The sequence below is a fragment of the Canis lupus genome, chromosome 14 (assembly GCF_011100685.1).
Source record: "Canis lupus familiaris isolate Mischka breed German Shepherd chromosome 14, alternate assembly UU_Cfam_GSD_1.0, whole genome shotgun sequence".
In the NCBI taxonomy this organism is placed as follows: Eukaryota; Metazoa; Chordata; class Mammalia; order Carnivora; family Canidae; genus Canis; species Canis lupus.
This window is the reverse complement of record NC_049235.1, coordinates 57,169,642-57,179,752: the sequence shown is the minus strand read 5'-3', so window position 1 is coordinate 57,179,752 and position 10,111 is coordinate 57,169,642. Positions and strand designations below refer to the sequence as shown.

General features: G+C 39.8%; 1 pseudogene; it reads right to left on the bottom strand.

Annotated features, from left to right (window-relative positions):
• Nucleotides 1–525: 525 nt before the first annotated feature.
• Nucleotides 526–9,602, bottom strand: LOC119876958 (annotated as a pseudogene).
• Between the last annotated feature and the right edge of the window lie 509 nt (nt 9,603–10,111).

The following is a 10,111-nucleotide window of genomic DNA, read 5'->3' as shown; positions in this document are numbered from 1 at the left end:
CACAATTAAATCCGTTTGTATTAAGTACATAGCAAGCTAGAACTTAGGGCCTAAAATAAAGGTAGACCCTTTTTCTTTCAGTGTCCTTTAGGAGAAGCATCATATAATGCCTGGAAATTATCATCCACTTGAAGTATATCCTCACTGTTTCACTCTTTTCTTACCCTGAGATAGTTATTAAGGGTGATCGGTGGTCCAGTACATAAAACATTTTGGGGAATATATATTACCTAAATAGAAACTGATATTACTTCTACCATTATAAGAACTCCAGATCCCAAATAATAGGGACTCTTGGGAAGAAGCGAGTGCCTGTAGCCTGCCTGCAGCATATTGAATATCGAAGGACAATGAGTGGGGCACGTGGGTGGCTCAGCGGTTGAGCATCTGCCTTCGGCTCAGGTCATGACCCCAGGGTCCAGGGATCGAGTCCCACATCGGGCTCCCCCCAAGGAGCCTGCTTCTCCCTCTGCCTGTGTCTCTGCATTTTGTCTCTGTGTTTCTCATGAATAAATAAATAAAGTCTCAAAACATAAATAAATAAAGGACAATGAGTTCTCCCTGGCAGTGATTACAGCAACTGGAAGTTGTATTTCCGTATCTAGTATAGGGATGAAATTGTCCAATATTTCTCTTTGTAGCAAGTAAGGTGAAGACTCAGAAAATGGATTATCCAGGTGAGCTTTCTGTGCACGTAACTGGATCCAAAATGCGTAGAACCATTTCAGCCATTTCTTCTGCTGGGGTGGGTGCTGCAGGATTCAACTGTTGATGGAATCTAATTTTGACCATTAGCACCAACAGTCCCCAGAAGATGAGCATTTACTTCTTTTGCCAACTTGTGACTTGTTAATGCTCATCCTGCTGTGGTGTGAGGCTGTGTATCAGGGTAGCGAGTCCACTTTTTCCCCAACTGTGAAGAAACTAGGAGCTCCCCCAGCAATTTCTGGGTCATCACAGTTTTGATGCCGCCAACCTGCTCTGGAGCTGGTTAACTCCTCTGCTGTAATCCTGCCTGTGAGGAATTTACCTCGCCCCCCATCCCAGCACTATTCAGAAAGATGAGATGTGTTTTGACCTAGGGCTTCATTTTCCAAAATAAGCTGATTTTTCTTGTGGGCTAGACATTCACACTGATACCGACGATCATCGATCATCCCCCAGCAGCCACCAGCAACTCCTGAAACTCACTGTTGACTCTGTCTGTACACTGAGCTGGTTTGAAAGCCCTTCTTTGTCCTGTACTGACCTTTAAGAGTTCTTCAGCTTTTCCAATATATTCTTTTCCTCTCGTGGTTCCTTTCTGGGTTCTACAACTCCCTCTGGTTGACCAAGGAAGTCTCCTCTATGACGTCCCAGAGACCTAACCTTCGCATTTCTGTTGAGGATATCCTGGGTTATAGGAGCTTCGGGAATGAATATTCTTACAATGTTGACTTCCACTGCTTTTTCAGTGAGAATCTTCCTTAGCTGAAGAACTCCTGGGCTCTCTGATGGAACTGCTTCCTTCCATGGATCCTGAAGGGTGTCATGCTTTATGGGTGGGGCTCCAGACATAGCTTCGACAGGTGTCGGTGGCTCCTCAGTTTCTATCCCGTCTCCTCAGACTGGAGTTAAAGGAAAAAGGGCTTGGGTTTCTACACTTTCAAAAGCAGTTTTTAATCAAAGAAAATGCACCTCCATATTTCTACTGAAGAACCACCAAGATTCTTTACTCTTCTGATTTCAGATTACTTCACTTTACAGATTGTTGGGCTCCCAGTTGCAGGGTTAACTGCTCCGCACACTCCCTTCCCATTCTGAAGCTGACCTGCCCAGACTTCCTTGACATCCAGCTGCTGGCTTATTCTCTCATTGTAGTTTTTATTTGAATTTCCCTGATGACTAGTGGTGTTGAGCACCTTCTCATGTATCTGCTGGACATTTGTGTATCTTCTTTGGAAAAATGTCTATTCAGATTCTTTGCCCATTTTTTAATTAGACTACTAATGTTTTGCCTATTGATTGATAGTTCCTTATGTATTTTAACATATTTATATTTAATCCCTTATCAGGTATATGGCTTGTAAATATTTTCTCCCATTCTGTATGTTTTTCTTTTCTTTTTCTTCTAAGAAAAATATTTTTATTATTTTATTCCTAATATTTTATTATAGCTTTTATATGAGCAAAACATTTATTTTGATATTAAGTAAATCATTCTTTTCAAAGTACAAAAGAGTACTCTTGTACCTGTGAAATGTATTTATGGAAGAGGTCATTAGGTCCTTCATTGTATAAAGAAGTGTTGTTGTTTTTTTTTTTCTCTGCTCTGAAAACAAACCTCCAAAGCACTGATAGGTAGAATAGTATCTTTGTGGAATGCCTGCGTGGCTCAGTCAGCTGAGGATCTGACTCGATTTTAGCCCAGGTCATGATCTCAGGATCATGAGATTGAGCCCCACATCGGGCTCAGTGCTGGGCCTGGGGACTGCTTAAGATTTTTTCTCATTCTTTCTTGCTAAAACAAGGGAAAAAAAAGATATCTTTACACAAAAGTCAGATTTAAAGTTGACTGAATTAATTAGGCAAGACATATTTATTGTATACTTTGATGTCTTAACAGATATTCTAGAAAATTCAGAAGTATAACAAGTTCCCTGCCTGCAAAGATTTTACAATCTCATATGGAAATGAATGGTTAATTTCATTATTTAGATAATATTTTGACTTTTCATTTCATTTGTCATTTCTTTTCTATGCAGAAGCATTTTAGTTTGATATAGTTAGTCCCACTGGTTTATTTTTGCTCTCGTGTCTTATGCTTAGACTGTCATATCCATAAAATCATTGCCAAGACTAATGTCAAGGAGCTTTTCCTTGTGTTTTCTTCTAGGAGTTTTATGATTTGAGATTTTACTTTTAATCTTTAAGCATTTCAAGTTATTTGTTGGGAATCTATTAGATAAAAGCCCAGTTTCATTCTTTTACAGAATGAATATACAGTTTTCCCAGCACCATTTATTGAAGAGAATCCTTTCTCCATTGAATATCCTTGGCTCTCTTGTTAAATATTAGTTGACTACATATCTGTGAGCTTATTTCTAGGCCAGATAGGGCCACCAGCTTGCCTCTGCAGATGTACATTGCAAATGGGTGGGATCTCTGCTGCAGTGCCCCTCAGAGGAGGATTGCAGCCTTCCAAGACTTGAGGACCAGGTGTGTAAGCCCTACTCTGCTTCCCTCTTTCTATCTGATCTCCAGTGGTCAAGCCCTACGGATTTCCTCAGTGATTCCTGTGAGGTGAGACCTGAGTGGACCTCCTGGGAAGTGCCTCAAAATGCTGAGGCAGCCAGGTGTTCACCTTGAGCTCTCCCCCCCCCGACCCCGCACTGGAGAAACCTAGATCCAGGAAGGCTATCTCAGTGCGATGCTGTGCTGTTCTTGGGGTTTGGAGGGCAATGCAGAGTGCAGCCACTCTTCTTACCCTTCAAATGTGGTTCTATTTGGTCTTTGTGCTTTAGCCCCCAGTTTCTGGGATTTCGCAATGATATCTTGTCTGTGGATAATTACTATCTGGTCTTCTTGTGAGGGAGACCAAAGTTGAGAATGACCTGTGTTGACATCATGATGCTATCACTCCTATGATGACATTTTTGTTAACAAGGTATAAATATTTGAACTGTGATAATATATTCATATATTGACGTACTCACATTAACTAAGTTACAACTTATTTAGTAGCACTTCAGTTTATAATGTGCGTTATAGTTTGTTAGCTACCTTCAAAAGCAATTTCGAATTTTTCTGTTCTATTTCCTACAAACATAATTCTCCTGAGAAGTTCAGGCCCATTCTCTCATTCTCGCTCTCTCGTTCTCTCACTTTCTCTCTCTCTCTCCCTCCCTCTCTTTCTCTCTCTCTTTCTCTCTCTCTCTCTCCCCCTCCCACACATGCATACACGTGCTTATGCTCCTCTGCCTTCCTTCTGTCCCCATACATTTCTCACCTTTTTAGTGATCTACCATATGAGATAATTATCTAGTTACACAAGTCAAAACTATTTTCACAGATGAACATCTAATCTGTTTTTTAAAGACCTCTATGGGAAAAAAAGTTTTCAATATCCAATTTTACACTTTAAATGGTTTTTGCTAGCAACTTTTCCTCTTAATAAGCTACAATAAATGTTGATTCTGATTTGTGGCAGATGGTTCATCTCTAAGAACCCACAACAGTGATTTCAATGTTTTAAAAAACTTGCAAAAATAGGTACCACAAGAAATTCATCCAGACCCATATTCCACAAAGTCTTTTTCTAAATTGTTGTATAAGTATATATTCATATTTGAATGAAGTAAAAATGACTTTGAGGCTCACTACAGGCTTTTCCACCAGAGAATATGTCTCTCTCTGCATGTTATTTGATTTGCTCCTGAATGTAATTCAAGACCAGCTTGTGATATTTTATTAAATAGCTAGACGTTTTGTGGCTATTAAAATCAGCACATTCCTTTTGGATTACTCTTTAAGTTGTTACTAAATGAAAAGAATAATCTTTAAGGTGTTAAAAGGAAGCTTAATGTTTTCTACAATGTGAATATAGCTGGTTATCTCTGATTAGTGTTGTAGCTCACCAACGTCTCATTTGGTTTTTATCAACTCCAATTCTAAAAAGGGTCATATGGGGAAAGATTGAATAAAGAAGCAGTGGTTTATGGTAAATAGCTAGAGATAGAAATTGGTTCTGTTCACTCAACTGTTCCTCATTACAAGGAGATTAGTGATAGAGAATGAAAGAGAAAGTAAAAAATGGGCTAAAAAAGGGGAAAAGCTAAGGTTAGTTTTTTGACCCTAACCTCTAAGTTCTCAACCAGAAATTAACTTTTATCCCATAAACAGTGGTTTGGTTTAGTTTGGTATGTGGAGGGTTTTGTGCGTTTATTTTTTGTAAGCAGAGTCCCCTTAAATCTCTCAGCACTGCTCCAACACCCTGAGTCGTCCACATCTAGCTCATGAGCTAGCTGACTGTTGAAAGAGGAACAGTGTCCTCAGCATGAAAATCAGGAGGAAAGTGGGTCAGGATTCTAAATATGTCATTATGTCTTATATGTGCTGTGCCATTGGAATAAAGAAAAAAGAACAAAGAGTTTGGTATTTAAACTTTTCACTTGTTCATTATAATTTCTCTTGCCCAACAAACATAGGTCTGGAATATAGCGCAGCAAAGACAGCTCATTGATGATTTCATGTGATCTCATATACTTCCTAGTCCTTCTGCAGTTAGGTGGGACCACGTGACTAGTTCTGATCAATGGAATTACATGTCTTTTCCAAAGCAAAATGCGTAATTACCAGTGAAAGGTTTCCTTCTTTACTCATCACGTGGATGGGGAAAACTGTATGTTCCAGATGATTCAGATATAAGATAGTGGGGCCTCTGAGCCAAAATTCCTGAGTGACTGTGAATCCAAGGCACTACCCAACTTTAGCTTTTCCCTGGATCTGTTTTGTGAGCAAGAGGAAAATATTGTTGGGTTAAGCCACTGAGATTTGGGGTTAACTCATTACTTCTATATATCATAACAAAACTTCAAGAATAATGAAAGAACTGTAAGAACAAGGCAAATAAAAGGGAGTGTTTTTCCTCCCTGCCCCTCCCTCATAGAAACAGTTTAGAAAGAACAACCAGTCTGACATCATTATGTTTGTATAACATACTAGCATATGCATAATGTTGGTGATGAAGATCAGAAATATCACCAGAGACATTTACACATGTATATACTTTCACACCTGCACATATAAACATACATTTAAACATACCCTAAATATACTATATTCGGTGAGATTTAAGATAGAGCAATTGAAAATCAGTATATTTATCACATTTTCAAGTCTCTTTCTGAGTGAATGAAGGTCTTAGTCACTAATGTGTGACTGTCCTTGAAGACATTATGTTTAGGTGTCTATCGCCAACATCATTTGACAGATGTGATTAATTAAGAGATGTCTAGAACTGTTATTAAACTCAAAACACACAGGTAAACATCCAGAAAAGGCTTTCCAGATGGTCTTTGGGGAGTGCAACATAAATTCTTCACGAAAAAATTTGCTCTACCATCAATCATCTATTCCTGACTATAATAAGTGCATCCTTCCCCTTGTCTCAATTGTTCTATTAATAATTTGCTGCCATGTCCTAAATTCTCTTAGTGGATATTATTTCTCCAATGTTGACATGAGTTATGATTGGAAAAGGCAGTTTATAATATTTTGTAACTGGTGAATTAAAACACCTGTTACATTTTGGGAGATGCAAAATTCCTAATGCATATATCAGAAGAATAAATGGATGACTACAGGAACTTTTAGAATACCTCTAAAAATGCTGGTACTCTAAAAACAAAATCCTTGTGGTAGTATACAGTGCAAACTCTACAATGCCACAGTTGACGCGCACAGAGGATATCATCAGAAAGGCTCTGAGTCAAACATAATCATACCTTTCTCTGGGATTTGGGACCTAGCAAGTGTGACCATGCCTTCCTGGTAGCTGCTGAAAGTCAAGTTTTCTACCATATGGAGAAAAGAAATCTTCAGGAAGATGAGCACAAACAAATGCAACAGGTATAACGTTTTAGTTGTACAAGATAAGTACATTCTAGAGATCCCTCGTACAATATTGTGCTTATTGGATATTGAAAACTTGCTTGCCCATGGAGGCTTTTAAAAAACAGATTTGATGTTTACCTGTGAGAACAGTTCTGACTTTTGCCAATAGTCAACAATTCGTGTTGTACATTTAAAAATCTGTTGAGAGGGTGAAGAGTTCTTACCACATGAAAATTAAAATTTAGAAAAGCTGACGCACCTAAAGAAAAGGAGATGAACCACTGAGGAAACTTTTGAGTTCTTGCTTCCATAATTACCGAGGCCTTTGTGTATCTTTATTCTTGGATTCTACTATCCCTATGCAACTCAGAATTTAACTGAATCCCCTGCCCCTAAAGACCTAGCTAATGGACTTGAACCTTAATTTCACTATTTGTGGATCATTTGGAAAACTTCCCAAGATTTCTGTTAATCATCAGGATTTGGGAGGTGGGGGGCCGGATGTGGCAGTGGCTTAGATTTTCACGGTCACTTTTGGCATCTGCTGAATTAGTCCTGTTAATTTTTCTGACTGATGATGTTCCTCTCTGATTTGTCAGTCCTGTGATGAGGTTTAGTCTCAATCACTTTCTGAAATTCTTAAGAACAATTAAACTTCAAAGCAACGACAACAAAATACTCTGGCTCTCAAACCACAGCATTTGTAGGCATGACAGATTCTACTGAAGGTGTGAAGAAGCCAGAATAGAATTTACCACAAAATAATGGAAGCAATGAATTTTCAGTATTAAACTTTTGAACACTCCATTCCAGGATAGTCTGACTTCCCCACGTAGAATTCCAGCGTTTCCTCATCATACTGATTCCTTTCTTCCTCTACCCTGTCTCCCCCTTCTCAATATCTCTTCAAGAGAGCTACAAATTATCCTCAGACAGCTGCTTTGAAATTCAACTCCAAGCCCAGATTTGCATATTCAAATCTTTCCAAGAATTCAATAGAAAATAATTTTACAGTGTCCACCCTCCTTAGGCAGCAGTTGTGTCAGATAGCAATTTTCCCTATCACTCTTGTAATAAACTTGTCTTTTCGTTTGTGCTAGGTCAAACTTGAGTCCCAAATTCACAAATAAATGTGTAATGAACTGGCAAAGGCCAATATGGATTAGTAAAATATCTTCTTTATACAACAGTTAATGAAGCTTTTTACTTTCAAGTATATATCGTTCTCCTGAAGAAGAAGGTCAAGCTGGACTGTCTTATACAATAATTTCATGAAATATCTTTACCTTCAGATATGTAGGGCACTTCCAGCTTGGGTTATGCATGGTTGGCAAGCAGAGGTCCTTAGAGGCATGCTTTAATTAACAAGTGTAAGAAATGTTGAAGTAGATAGAAGTGACATAATTGTGTGCTTCTAGAAAGCTTTAGTGGATAAGTCTATCTTTTATGGAGATTAAAAAAGTAAAATTCAAACAGTCCACCCTTATCTTATCACAAAACCTGAGCTGTAGTAGTCTAGTTAGGAAAACACGCATTCTAGATGGCTAACTGTTGGTATTTTTCCACTGGACTTCCTCAAATAATGTATTTCTAATTTGAACATTTCCAAAATCTCTATTGTATTTTTTTAAATACTCAAATTGCTTAATTAATTAGTATCTCCTATGTAAGATGTATTAACAGTATCCAATCCTTTTATTTTAAACTCTGCAGTCTTGCTGCAATCAAGAATTAAATACATGGAAAGGTAAACAGCAGGTTAGGGCACACGCTTGAAATCAAGATGATGACCTAATCAGGACACAAGCCCATTTTCCCTGTGAGGCCCTTTCCCTTGCAGTTTAACACTGCCAGGTATCTGTCAAGTGTGTGTCCACCTTTCCCTTGGAGAAACGAAGAACATCTCCAGGAAGCACAATATTTGAAGTGCTTCCTATTCCTCGATTTATTGTTACAATCAGAAATGGATTCAGAAATCAAAGTACAGATGCAGATATTTTTATGAGAGCTCTGGCAAGCACAGTGCACAGTGATGTGGCCTGAAGATCCCCCTTCAAGAAGAGACTTGCTGCCCAGCTGTGAGGAATGTGGTTAGCTGATAACCTCTAGCTCTTAGTTTCTTCAACATCTGCCTTAGCTTTTGATCTAAGATCTAATTTTTTACATTGGCTCTCAGTCAAATACGGATTAAAGCTAAGTAAAAAAACAGGACTGTACCCAATCAGCTTTCCTCTAACATATTTCTTTGCTGCAGAGCTCCCTACCAGCCTTGCAGAGACATTCTTAGTTCTTTGTGGTAGACTGGTGGCCTCTTTTTTACTGTCTTTTACTCTTTTTTCTTTTCCTAGATATTACCATCTAATAAAATCTCAGCATCTGATGTCCAGATCACCCAGCGGGCACAGTTGCTACCAGGAATAGTCTAAGAAGGCAAGTGGTAAGATGGGGCCTGGGGACTGTCACTCACTCCTCAGCTGACCATGTGGGTCCCACCCTGAGTGGCAAGTGGAGCATGGACAGCCTCTAGCACAAAGGAGTATTCCTCTAGTCAAAACTCTTACCTGTGACCACTATCTGGAGAGGGCTATACCCTAGGTGTTGAGGATTCAGGCATTTGAACTGAATGGGGTGATTAACAAATATAACGATAATGGAATGAAGTAATCCTTACTAAGTCCATTGCTGCCCTAATAGTGGATAATGAAAAGCTCACAGACATTAACGAACAGCTGAAAGCTAAGAAAGGGGAAGAGAATCCCCTCCTCGGTAGCTAAAAAGCAGCCCTTCACTCATGCAGCTGGCAGGCGGAAAAAGAAGAGCAAGATCAGTAAAAAGTCAGAGTTACTGAGCTTCAAAGACGGTTGAATGTTCAACAGAGCCAGGGCCTTCGTGCTGCCATCAGACCCTAGGATGCAGCACCATGCCACACATGGTGCAGGAACATCTAATGAAGATTCTGAGTCCCCACCATTCTTTGAATATACAGAATGGTCCCCACCCTTCCCCATGAAGAACTAGTAGTCCTCCCACAGAAAAAGATAAGGAGGTTTCTCCCACGCAAAGCAACAGATGCCCTCTCAGGGATGTCCCGGCCCCTTCTCCTGTCCAATGGACTGAAGTAGGTATTGGAACCCAACACTGCAGCTGGGCAAGTGTCGGCCCTGAGGGGGAAACAGGCCATATCCCAAAGGAGCCACGACAGGGAGCAGGTGTGCACACGGGGGCCAGGGAAGGACTTGTGGACCTGGACACAGCAGGTGCTCCATCAAAGGGGCTGGCCCGTAAGTCCGGATCAAGAGGAATTTATTGACTTAGAGATGGGATTTAATATTCCGGTGAAAAGCCAGGAGACGGTACAGATTGCTGCTCAGGTTTCCAGCAAAGCCAGAAAAAAGTCGCCCGGGGTGAGTGAGGTTGAGCTGCCTGAATTGCTGCGGCAGCTAGTGGAGGAACAGATCAAAAGGCTCAGTGATTTGGGTCTGCTGGGACAGTGACGTTATGTGAGGCCACAAGCCCC